We start from the raw sequence: 12,468 nt of genomic DNA, 5'->3' as shown, positions 1-12,468 counted from the left end.
TTGACAACTCAATGAATAGTTTAGAAAGTAATTACTTTAGGCAGTACTCCATTAATGGAGTATTATGGTTCTTAAAATTGGGGGAGTTTGGATTAAATCAAGAACGGTCCAAATTGCAGCAGATGCGGCAGACATTTCCCATAATGCATCTCAACAGTTTATTAAGAAGAGCCACCCTGCTTTGTTAACAAGTCTGAGATTTAGTTTGCATGAGGTTCATTCTGAACTTTTAGTAAAAGCGTTAACAAAATAATCTAAACTCAAAGCTTCACTCACATTATCTCACAGTATTCCACAGAAAGTGCAGCTGGATCAGCAATGTGAGTCAATAATCGTATGCATGCTCCAGTATAATCCAGTGGGTTGTGTATTATATTGTGTACTCGGGTGTTAGACATGTTTGTACTGTGTGCTTCAGACTGAACTGTGCAAGAGGAGAGCCACCAGAGGGAGTAGCAGCTCCTCTTTTCCATCCTCCATCCTCTCCACCGCTCTGTCTCCCTCACACACATTTATCCCCCCCGGCTTTACATTCCCTGCAATCAAAACGCTGTTCAGCACACAGAATCAGACCTGACTCAACACTGACATTAAGGTATTCTGTTGAGCCGTCGTCCATGAATATAACTGTTTGTTCATTCGCTGCTGGAGGTTTGAGGAAGACGTTCACACAATGCAGAGGCAGCAGGGAGAGGAAGGTGTGAAAGTCCCATCACACACATCCGTATGACCGTGGCCTCTTCTCCCTGGAGAAATGTGTTCTGTCTGCCTTCATTCCTGTCTCAAAAACAACACTCTTTCATTAAATAGCAGTGTATTTGTCCAGAGAGCCTTCCCTTCCAGGCCGATACATAACAACCCCTCTTGTCTTCGTGGATAACACTTTGAGAAAATTGTCAATTTGGAAAGCTGGAGTATCTAGAGGATGAGAGTCCGGACTGCTCGGCTGGAACAGACAGCCTGGGATCCTCATTTCTTCTTTTCCTGCCTTCCTCTCCTCACTGCTTCTATATGTGAGAATCCCCAGTATTCCCAGCACCCCTCATGTCTCCGCCGACCTTTATATTGAGCAATACCTCCCCGACAAACTGACCTTTTCACTCTTAAAACATAAACTCGGACTGTAACTCTCATTATTTGACTAAAAAGTGATCAGTAGAAAATCCTAAAAGCAGTCTAAATATATTTTGTGTCTCGATTCTCTCGATGCACTCTGACCTCTGCCTTCGTTCCTCGTGCAGTGAACCCTACAGTAATAAACAGTAATAAACGTTCACGTATTTTAAGGCTTATTTTAGATTAGTGTGTTTGACTTAAACGTCTTTTAGGCCGACATATTAGTTTAATAAATAAAGGCTTTTTGGCCAGGAGTTAATTTCGCAGCAGACAGCTTTTAATTAGCCTTTCCACCTGTTATGATTATTTTTCCTTACATTGTTCTAGAGTTTCCTCAACAGAACCATGTCATATTGTATTAACTTTAGATCAAATAGAGACAAAGTAAGCTGTGTTGAGTTATACAGTGAGCTGCTGTTGGTTGAGGAATCAACAGATGTTGTCACTCTTATCTGCAAATTCTTGTTCTAGTTTGATATTTAATAAAAAGCGCTTACTCGCTTTCTTACAGAGAGTTAAATGAGACGATAGATCCTCTCAGCCTTAGCTTAGCTTAGCATCAAGGCCTGGCTCTGTCTAAAGGTAACAAAATGACCGCCAGTAGCACTAATTAGCATGTTATATCTTGTTTAAACTATTCCTTTGAGAGTTTATTCCATTAATGAGACATGTTTACATGTTCACAAATCTCACAAAAGGTTACATTTTGAGTTTTTAGCGAACAGCGCCATGAGGATGACACATGGCCCGTTTCCTCAGCAGCAGGCTGTGTTCATCTCTGTTTGACCCGCTGATACAAAGCAACAAGACCGACTGTCATATCCCATCATGCATTAGCCGGGCTGCGAACGCATGAATACCAGCTGAAGAATAGTCCGCCAGCCATTCTGTCCTCTCGCTGTTCCCTCATTATATTCAGTGAATGTCATTAAAGAAACGGCTCGTTCATTTCCCTACGACTGACTCAAGCTCAGATCTTTTGTGCGACCTTCTATCACTGTTTTAAGGTGAGACAAAGACGGAAGAAGAAAGAAAAAAAAAAAAGCTTTTCTGTGTTGTCGAGCCAGGAAATGACAGCTGACATTTACTGGCATTTCTGGCAGCAGGTGTATTTGAGGGAAATCTTGTTCCTTCTTTTCATCCCTCTTGTCTCAGTGTTGAGCGCCAGCTGTACCCATAGTGTGCTTTAGTTTAACACAATGCAGGAAGCACAAGCTAATGCAGAATCGCTGTAATATGCACTAAATATGCCCAAACTTCCTGCTCCTTGAACAATCTGGCATTGTGTGCGGGACCTCCACCTCCTTTGTTCACAGTTGGCTTTAACAAGAGTCTTGAGGATAGATGTGCGGCATTAATTGGACATTTGCATGTATGGGATTTTAATGAGGCTAATGAGGCTAGAAGATTGTTGCTACCACTTAGAGTTTTGCCCAGATACTGACCAAGGTGTGGGAAGTACTCTCAGTGGGGGATAATTGTCCCCTCGTCCAACCTCAAAACCTTGCTTCCCAGGTCAGATTTTCAATAATGTCAATAACTGCTGATCCCACACTTTCCAGCGCTGATTATGAACCAAAGTTCAGGAAATCCTCAAATCCCCGACCCTCTCTTCTATTTTGAAGAGTCAAATACGTAGAAACAATTATGCTAATTCTATCCGATGTTATTCTGAAGATGGCACGGCCCTCAAACGTTGACCCTGAGCCCAAATTGGTTCATGAGGGCTTGAAATTATTGCAATACAATTATGTGACACTCCATCGCCTCCTTCAGTGTGAAACCTGACAGACAACAGCCAGGAAGAGGAGAGGAGTCAGTCCATTCCTCTCAGTAAAGCAGTCTGACATTATTAGATGTGAATTATATCAGAGAACACCGTGAAACAAAATATGAAAAGGCAGATTGCAAGAGAAAACAGGGAAACAAATATGGTGTCCGATCTGAAGGAAGCCCTTCAAGCACATCTCACCTCAGCTGCTTTTCACCTTTAACATCTCAGGTGAGCTCGCTTCAGCTCGGCTGGATGTCTTGATGTGTCAGCAGGGTTACTTCTTCCTTTTCAGGCTCCGAGCCTCGCCGTTACTTGACTCCTCCGCACATCCACATCGTGACAGCTTCGCTCTGTAGTTCCCTATTTTGAATTTTAAGCAAGTCTCACAGCCGAACCATCCACTGGCGCTTCTTTGAGACGCTCACATCTCGTCTGTCTCAGACACTTCTCTGTCGCTCGGCAGTGAAACTTTGTTTGCTTCCTGCTGCATTCACAAAAATAAAGACCATGTGGTAACTTTGCCATAGAATAGGCCTCTATTGAGACCACAACAATCCACTTTCAAGTTTCCATTTGCCTCCTCTGGTTCTGATTTATGTGAGCAGAGATCAGAGCATCTCTGCAGGCGGCCAACCATGCAGACGGGAGGCAGCGTTCAAGTCGAAGGACAGACGACATGTCGACAGATCCAGCTGAGCTGCCATCACTCTGGTCAAATTATTTTTCGGTTGCGGATGGTGCTGTAGCTCCTGAGTGTCCGCGGGACCGCAGAGCTGCCCGTCAACATGCTGCAGGGAGACATGACAGCGCAGCCTCTGCTGGAAGTTGTCTCTTGTTATGCTCCCAAGACATAAGGACGGCCCTCGTCTGAGACAATCACACACTGTAGTGAGCAAGCACAACGGAATAAATGCCATATTGCGTGAAGTATGGGGCGATAAGGTGACGCTGGAACAATGTAAGGCCGTCTCAGGGTCCTGTTATGATCAATCAATAGATTCTTAAAAGCAATCGTGAACCGCGCAGCAGGTGACGGCTCAGCTGTGACCGGAGGTGTCATGTTTTCAGGCTGTCAGGTCTGTTCTTGTGAAGCTGATCTCTCAGGAAACGCCCGGAGCGAATTTTTCTTCAAACGTGGCACAAACACCCAGCTGGACTCGGTGGGTGACTGATTAGAATTTGGTGGCCAAAGGTCATTGTGACCTCGCAGGGCACATTTGTGGCCCGTTATACAATAATCCATATGCTAATTATGACAATTTACCAGGATGAAATGATGATGTGATGACATTTTGGACAGACGTGGACTTGACCGGTTGGCGGGGGGTCGACAACAACGAGGCAATAAGTTGTATTCATAACTTAAATACATTTTGAATAGCTTTTAAAAGACAGTTACAATTGAACACTGTACTTTTTTAACATTGAAAAAGTACAGCATCATTCCAGTGGCACCCTCCAGACTCCGTGCATGCTAGCGTACATTTTCAGCATTTAATTATGGAACAGCACCACGTTTGTTCCTGTCCCTTGTCTGGATAATTACTGTTTTCCATTAGCAGGAGCCGTGTGACATTTCCACTGCCATTGCCCCCAGAGGTGCCCTTTCCCTGCCCGTGCTTTATCAACCTCGTGCATGTGCTCTTATGGGAATGCTGCAGTTTGGCTGGTTAAATATTCCAGAGTAAAGTGCACAAGACAAATCATCTTCTGAACTCTCCAGGTGATGCCTCTTTATAAACACATTCAGCCTCAGAATGGCTCAATCCAATGCACAATATGGCCACGTGTGTAGAACCTGTGTCTCAGCCTCAGCGTCTAGCAGGAAGTGAGGATCAGAGGTCACCAAATCCACCGCTAGTCGTCGGATTTATCCTGACCAACGTTCATGCGGATCTAGTAAAGTGGTCGTTGAGATGTCTCGCAGTGCCGGATGAACAGCTGATCGACATTAAGCCGGTGTGATATCCGTTATTGAGTGTGACATTTTAGAATCGCAAGCTGTGGCCGCTTTAAAGATATTTATTCAGCTTAGACGGTCAAATGGATTGATGGACACATTAAAGGACGGGCAAAGAATAGTTTATGAGCTCACTTGTATTCATACGCATGCACAAGAGTTCCGCCGTCAGTCATGAGGCCTGATGGGAGAAGCTGTCTGCGGGCTGGAAATGCCACCGTCTCCTCTATTGACAGACAGCAAAAACAGAGAGAGAGAGAGAGACAGCGGGACGTGGCAGGGAGCCGGCGTGGGTGTGTTTGTGTTGTTAATGTTTGATGAAAGTGCTGCAGCACTTTATTATTTTAGGAAAGGAAAACAAGAGCCATCCTCCTTCCTCTATATCTAGTCCAATGTAGTCTATAAATAGATTACATGATGCAGTCATGCATGCAATGTCATGCAACATGGAGTCATGCTAACACACTAAACTAGGATGGTGAACATTCTGACATTGCTAAACAGCATCACACTTCATGGACAAGACGCAGCTACCAAACACAAATAAACACAACATAGATATCATTTATTTATGAGCATAAACGATACAATAAACGACATGAAACACCTGCAAAACCAATTAATTGTCAAACCCAAGAGTTGCTGCAGCATAACTCTATATATCGGTGCCTGCAGTTTATAAATATCGTCTCCCGTGGAGCTTCAAAAACTCAAGGCAGGAAAACTGCCATGAATACAAACATTTGAGTACCAGGTCTGTGTGATGAGTGACGCTGTCACGGTACATTGTGTGCAGCCAGGTGATATCTGTATGCACAAAATGTACAAGGACAGGCCAGTGGATGTTCCCCCAGCGGCCTCATCTGTTCCCAGTAATGACACTAATGCCTCATAATTAACGAGGCAGTGACTTATGGATGTTAAATGCTATGTGGATCTCCACTATGACGGCTGTGGATTTGGTAATATCAAAGACAAAATGTGATAAATGTTCCTGTGGATTCAGTGCCTCCCATCTGGTGAGTGTGTGTCACACTTGACAACAGCTTAACTGAGAGGTTTGAAAAGTGTCAACCAGAGCAGGTTAACAAAGTTTATTTTTAAAAAAAAAAATCTCTCCCTCTATGATTTAGAGTAATTGCCTTAACAGCTGCCGGCACCCACCTGGACAATTACCTCGTGCGAACGCTGAATTGGCTGAGTGGCGGCAGCACCCACGGGTGAAATTGCTGGAAGGCCAGACGCACATCACGCTACGATCAACTGACACAACTGTCAGACCCGTCGTGCTAAAAAGCAGTTATCTAAATAAAGGTTTATCGTGTGACTAAACTATCTGCTCACAGCTTTTATTCTGGAGGAAAAGGCGTTCTTCTAGATGCGCATTTGGTAGTAAAGTATTGATTTTCCGCTTGAACATCTTGACCCTGCACACACACACTCACACACACACACACACACACACACACACACACACACACACACACACACACACACACACACACACTCACACACACAATCAAATGTTCTGCTCCAATGCCAGTTGCCAAGGTCACCAAACCTGCACACCTACTGCTGCCTAAAAGCAAAGAAAAACACTTGAATTTGTCTTGCTCTTTGTGCTGCAGTCGGGCATTGATCTCTCTCCCGGCTCCAGTCCATTTTTCTCTTTTCCTACCTGGCAGTCAGAAATAAAGCGACCTATTCTCAGAAATCTCCAAAGGAAGTTCCCCCCAATATAGACAAAATACACACGTTCCATATGTTATTAAAGCAGATATGAAGCACAGACTGTGACTGAGATATAGTCGACTTTACTTTACAAAGCCTTGCTCTCACTAGAATATGTTTCAGCCTCTTATTAGTTGGTTAAGAGACTTGAATATCCCAAATTATGTTTTTTAGACGAGAGCTAGCCAGGGAAATCATATTCATATGAAATGCAATATTTATGAATTCTGACACCGAAGGCTTCTTTCTAACTTCAATATTAAACCTGCTGAGGTGCCCTTCAATAATCCACTCCTCCCTTTCTCTGTTCACCCCGACGGTCCGTCTAATAATATCATTTAGACACAGCTATCCAAACACACTCACAGTTTAGTGCTTTAAAGGGACATTTCCTCAAGTTACATATTCCTGCATTTCATGCAGCATGTTTGCCTTTCTATAAAATCATAATGAATGTAGCAAACTAACCACCATGACATGGTTTGTTTTAGACATTTGAACAAAAGATAATGCTGCCTTTTTTACATTTTTGTGAGGACAGTCACTGAATAACCAGGGTTTATCACTAATCCACTCACGCTTGTTAAATGTTAACTCAGGGGTATTAAAGCCCAGGGTTAAACCTGCGACAACGCGGCCTGGTTTTGTTACAGCGCTCAGCATAATCCCTAAAATGTCCTCCCAGTGAAATACACATGAACACACGCTGCTGAACTGGGCCTCAGAGCGGCTGAGTGAGAAACCAGTGTGTGTTTTATTCCGGCTGTAAAGTTCACCACTTGACCTGAGCTCTTTTTCAGGAAGAACCCGCGCCCGCATCCTGCCATTTCGACCACTTTTAGACCAGAATGAAACCCGTGTGGCGGTCAAGCCGAACACAACGCAGCTCCACAGAGACGGTAAGTGACGCAGCGGCTTGAAGTGGACGTGATTGCTGTGAAAACCGCCCTATGACTCATGGCTTTGTGTGTGTGTGTGTGTGTGTGTGTGTGTGTGTGTGTGTGTGTGTGTGTGTGTGTGTGTGTGTGTGTGTGTGTGTGCTAGCAGCAGCATGGCTGGGCTGTGTGGTGAAACCTAAATCTTGGGGATTGGATGAGTAAATACATGCATGTTGACATGCAGCTTGTCTGTACTATAATATACTCTGTAATCACATCCCCTGAAGTAGTATTGCAGTACATTGTGTGGATGCTTCTTACGCCAAGTGTATATTTAAGACAAAGCAAGATTTCCGGTGGTTCGACCCCTCTCTCCCTGCATGTCTCAGTCCACTGCTCCTCATTTGCATGACAGTTGAGGACAGTATTGCCAAAACCAGCGAGACAAAGGCTCTCCCCGTCTTTAATTTTGTCCTCTTTTCTCTCCTTCAGTGCCGCTGAGATAATGAAGTGTTTCACAGTCGTGTGAAAGTGTGTCACACACACGCTGTTGCCAACGCTCTTGTCCAGAATAAAACAGGCCGGACCGCACGGTGCGATGTGAAAACGCCATCGGTCCAATTTAAATGTTTTATTGCTGAGCTGACACCTGACACCTGACACATTTGAACCATTGTTAATATGAGATTATTGGTAAGTGCAGCTTCAATTACGAAGCACACAAGATTTAAAGTGAAGTAAGATGGCTGCCGAACATAATGAAAATAATTTCCACAGTATTGACAGATTGAGTATTATTCTTCAAGATTGTGGAGCTACATTTTTAGTGTGTACTCACACACACACACACACACACACACACACACACACACATTGAGGCCTTTCCTCCCTCTCCTCCCAGCTATGATGCTTTCTTGGTTGCCATGGCAGCCAACGAGTAGCTCTGGTGCCAGGCAGAATGGGCTCTGATTGGTTAATCAGTATTCAGACGGCGTGTGTTTGCTTGGCTGGATGCTGCTCTGCCCTACTCTCTCTCTCTCTCTCTCTCTCTCTCTCTCTCTCTCTCTCTCTCTCTCTCTCGGTGTGTGTGTGTACGTGTGTGTGTGTGTGTGTGTCCATCAAATGTCACTTATCACCTGAGAGATAAATTATTCCTTTCTCTCCTCCCGCTTGCTCTTCCTCCATCAACCTTTTCTTCCCTTTCCTGTTGTGACGGCGAGGAGGGAAGGAGTAGGAGGGATGACTGAAGGGAGGGTAATGAGGAGAGGAGGAGAGGAAGACTAATGGAAGGAGACGTCGGGAGGAAAAGAGGAAGCAAACGGAGGAGAGCGGGTCAAAGGGGACGAGGCGGCGGGGAAAAGCGATGAAGAAGAATGAGTGACAGCAACAGTGCGGCGGCTCTGACTGACCTCTGACCTTCAGATCGTCTGTTTAGACGCAGGAGGTTCAGGTCGTCAATCGGAGCCGGATTTGGAATTCTAATTAATCGTTTGGTTTAAATTTCACACAAATTCGCAACAATGTATCACGTTATTCCTTTCTATGATCCCCATCTTACTTTCAGTGCAGTTTTTTCATACATCAGCATGTTTACGCCAGTCAAATAACGTGAATGAGACACGTGAATTGATCTTAACCCTTTGAGATTGACAGTCATCTGGTTGCCATGGGGATATAATGAAACCGCCTTACATAATGCTATTGTTCTGTGAAAACCTCACGTTGTTGTTGCTGATTTTGCCCATTTCAGCTTCAACTAAAGGATCACACGCTCCTCGAGGGGGACGAGGAAATACCCGTCACATGACGGTTCAAAGGAGAATTTAAATCACAATGGATGATAAAAACACGTCGGGTCACTCTGCGTGTCACAGTTGTTTGGAGGTGCAACGTTTCCACGTGACAGAGCAGCTTGAAGTGGCCGGGATTACTATGAAACCCATCTATGACGCATGCCTTTGTGTGCATGTGTGCATGTAAGTGTGAGTGTGCATGTGGAGCGCCTGTTGTCTCTGATGATAATGAGGCAGACAGAAACAGGCTCTCAAGTGAGCTCTCAACGCCACCTCAAACACTTTGCTACAGCATGGCCACACTATCTGTGTGTGTGTGCGTGTGCGTGTGTGTGTGTGTGTGTGTGTGTGTGCGTTCGTGCCAGATAAGAGACCAGAATCCCAACTCGATGCTGTTTTAATGAAATTAATCAAAAAGACAGGAAATCAAAACACTTTGTGTTATGTGATAAGAAAATGTCATTTTGCTTTCCGGCTATAATTGGCTGCTTTTTAATAAGAGATTACTGTTCAGCCATTTTGCTTCCTGCATTATGGATGTTTTAGTTTAGCTGGTGGCCAACGTGATCTAATTTAATGAGTCAAGGCACACCCGGTGGAGTGGAACAGGATATGTAGAGCGCCGATATTTCACCAGCAGAACGCCAGCCACCTATGGGCTTCTTAAGAGTTTTGTTGTTGTTGTTGGAGAGTCAACAGGGAAGAGGGAGACAGGGAACAATATAAGGACATGTTTTCAGTGCATTTATTGGTATATGTGGCCCATGAACCAATAAAAATGAAGGCTGAAAGCATAGCAGATTCAAGAAACAACAAATTTGTCATCCAAGATAACCACAAAGAAACAAAGGCTTCGAGAGAGAGAGAGAGAGAGAAAGAGAGAGAGAGAGAGGAGGAGGACACATGTCCATATTAATTTGAAGTCTGGAGCCGTACAATCCCCCAATAAGTGGTACATTTCATCTTTTGTTTAAAGTAGACAGAAGGACATCTAGATCCTGTCATTGACTTCTTCAATGATCAATTAGACGGACTGGAGAGGATGCTTCTATATATAATGGATGTTTACACAGAGAAAGATAACAGAGTATAATAGCTCCACGATGAGGCACATGTATATTGTATTGCATACACGTAGACGGAAGAACGACAGATGAGCAGCTGAGGCCATTCTAAACATCAGTGCGCTCACATTTAAGGAAATTAATTTGTCTGCAGTGATGAATCTCGACAAAGTATGAAAGTAAAAAGTTTTGCAGGAAGCTACAAAAGATGTGACAGTGCTCGTGATAGCGGAACAGATGGTGAACAGATATACTTAAAATGAGTAAAGGACGACAGGAGAAATGATCAAGGAAAAATAACTGGGGTGTGATGCAGTAAATAAAATCATGTCCACAGTCTAAATCTCAACACTTTACAGAAACAAGTGATGAAAAAAAAAAAACGTGACAACAATCAATTTGAATGTGGAATGAAGCATGCGGCGTTTCATTGGATTTAATTAAAGTTACAGTTCTTTATAACCCACATCTTGCTAATTAAACACCATGTTGCCCTTCAAAGTACACCTCATTTACATTACATTTACATATGCAAATTCTAATGACATCCACCTAATTACAGTATTTGCTGGTTCATCTGTCATTTAAAGGAGGCCAGGCGGTGCGGTGCGATATGTGTGTGTGTGAGTGTGTGTGAGTGTGTGTGTGCTGTCAACCTGTCTGAATGTGTCTGCCGAGCTGTCTCCACATCTCTCTCATTCCCCATACAAGTCAGCCTGATAGTGGAGCTGTTTAATGGTGCTTCCATCATCCTCTATTTGTCTCCGAGGCTGGATTAGCAAGTTTATGGTTTATTGGAGTTGAAAAGTTTCATGTTAGTCAAGTTAATATGGAAAATCTTCTCTTGCTGCTGCTTCGGAGATGTTATTGATTTAAGTAAAGAAATACTCTTAAAGAAGGATGCAAAATAATACAACTTGACATTACGAGGAACTTTATTTTGCAGGGTCAGACGGTCTGCTGCTCAGTCCTGGTTCTGGTTCTGGTTCTCCACATGCCTCCCTTCCCTCCAGCGGGTCCGGCAATATGGCCACCGTGGTGTCGGCCCCCAGCGTGGTGTCGGCCCCCATGGGGCCCGGCGAGAGGTGGAGAGCACAGAGCTCTTCACAGCGGGAGATCCGACTGCAGGGCGAAGGCGCGGGCAGTATTACATTGAGACGGTTTCATAGCCAGTTAAAAGTAACTTTTAAAAAGCTATTCCTTTACCGACAACGGGAATGACTTTGCTGGGTTATATTCTGTGAAATTGAGCCACTTACTGAAGCTTGCTGTAAACCTTTAAGTGAGTCCTAATGTTGAACTGATGATTAAATTCAGCGATGATATCTAAAAATGATTAGTTTTTATAAAAATTAGAAGGATGAGACTCACATGCTATGCGGTAAATTAGTCAATCAATCAGTCCAGTCACGCTTCCTTTCTATAAATCCTTTATTCAATATTGTTTTCTGTGTTTATACAATGGATTAGACACAAACTGTACAGTGCAGACAAACTGTTTGCATAATATGTATGTAAAGGTAACTGTACATTTACCGACAGACAGAGTAATCTCCTTTACGGTTAGCACCAGTGACGTTTTGCTTTTGACTCATTGCTAGCATGGTTTGCATTAGAAAGACACGGCAGGTTGTTGTAAATCTGTGACTTAATTGAATGTGTTCTCTGTCCCGCAATCAATCACAGTCTGACTGAGCATGTCATTACATGTGTGCGCTAGCTTCCATTAGCCTGTTGCAGGACCGTGACACTACATATCGAGGGTAAACATGTTTTTGTCACACAGCTGCTCCCGAAATTGGTTGAAGAAATACATTTTGAAGATACAAATTTACTGGAAGGAGGTAAAACACAAGACCAGGTCATTAATATTATTAAAAACCTGTTTAATTTAGAAATGGTGCTAGATTGGTTCTTGTAGTGCCGCTCCAGTATTACTGTAATACTGCATCCGACCACTGGAGGCAGCACTAAACTACACTCAAGTCCAACGCCATCTTTCTTTGTTTGTAGGTTCAAACCCTTTAGACTGGATGTAGTATGATGGTCCTTGATCAGGGCTTGTTACCACCATCTATATATGAATCTATAAATACCAAAAAATAACTTCCTGAGCTCAATCCATCATTGTTAAAAGAAGCAGCAAAGGATA

The sequence above is a fragment of the Taurulus bubalis genome (genome assembly GCF_910589615.1).
Source record: "Taurulus bubalis genome assembly, chromosome: 21".
Classification (NCBI taxonomy): domain Eukaryota; kingdom Metazoa; phylum Chordata; class Actinopteri; order Perciformes; family Cottidae; genus Taurulus; species Taurulus bubalis.
Note: the sequence above shows the minus strand (reverse complement) of the source record.